At 67.1% G+C, this 659-nt stretch overlaps 1 protein-coding gene across 1 annotated transcript in view; it reads left to right on the top strand.

The window, feature by feature from the left end:
* Positions 1–598: 598 nt before the first annotated feature.
* The window catches only part of ESRRA (estrogen related receptor alpha), a 6,941-nt gene continuing 6,880 nt past the window's right edge, over positions 599–659 (top strand). Inside the window, exon 1 of the mRNA XM_007462062.1 lies at positions 599–659. This exon is cut by the window's right edge and continues 118 nt beyond it. The gene's annotated coding sequence lies outside the window, so the exon portion shown is untranslated.

Here is a 659-nt window from a genome sequence, read left to right as displayed (position 1 = left end):
TTCAGCAGCTTTGTGGGGATATTGGGTGAGAGGTCCGAGTGCCCCGATTGTGTTATCCTGGGGGAAGGCGGAAAAGGGAAAGGGACAGCGCCTCCTATCTAATTTGGGCGTGCTAGGCTCCGCCCCTCATGCATATGCAGATACCCTACCCCCCCCCGCGCAGGTCCCGCCCTCTCATCTACATATGTATATCATCTCCCGGACCCTCAGAGGCGGCCGCTGAACTACCTCTCCCATTTCCCTTGCGCACAGCGCACCCCGCCTCCTTCTTTACGTAAGAACGCTCCTGGCCCCACCCCCTCCCGTAGCCTCTCCGCGTCTCCTCTGGCCACGCCCTCTCAGCGGCCGCATACGCAAGCAAGTACGCCGCTGCGGCTCGGCGGCGGCTGGGCGAGGCCTTCATGAAGGCCGGCCCGCTGGCTTCGCCGGCTCCGCCCTGACACGTCCCGGAGCGCAGGCGCTGCTCGGCCCACTTGCCTGATTAGCATAGGGCGCTGGGCCACGCCCCCTGCTTTGCATGCGCACGGCCAGCCCCGCCCCCGCTGTCAGCTGGAGGAAGCGGAGTAGGAAGCGGCCGCGATGTCCTTTTGTGTCCTACAAGCCGCCGGCGGCGCCGCCGAGTGAGGGGACGCAGCGCGGCGGGGCGGCGCGGCCCGAGG

This window comes from Lipotes vexillifer, unplaced genomic scaffold, assembly GCF_000442215.2.
Source record: "Lipotes vexillifer unplaced genomic scaffold, Lipotes_vexillifer_v1.1 scaffold1129, whole genome shotgun sequence".
In the NCBI taxonomy this organism is placed as follows: domain Eukaryota; kingdom Metazoa; phylum Chordata; class Mammalia; order Artiodactyla; family Lipotidae; genus Lipotes; species Lipotes vexillifer.
This window is presented reverse-complemented; position numbering and strand designations above follow the sequence as displayed.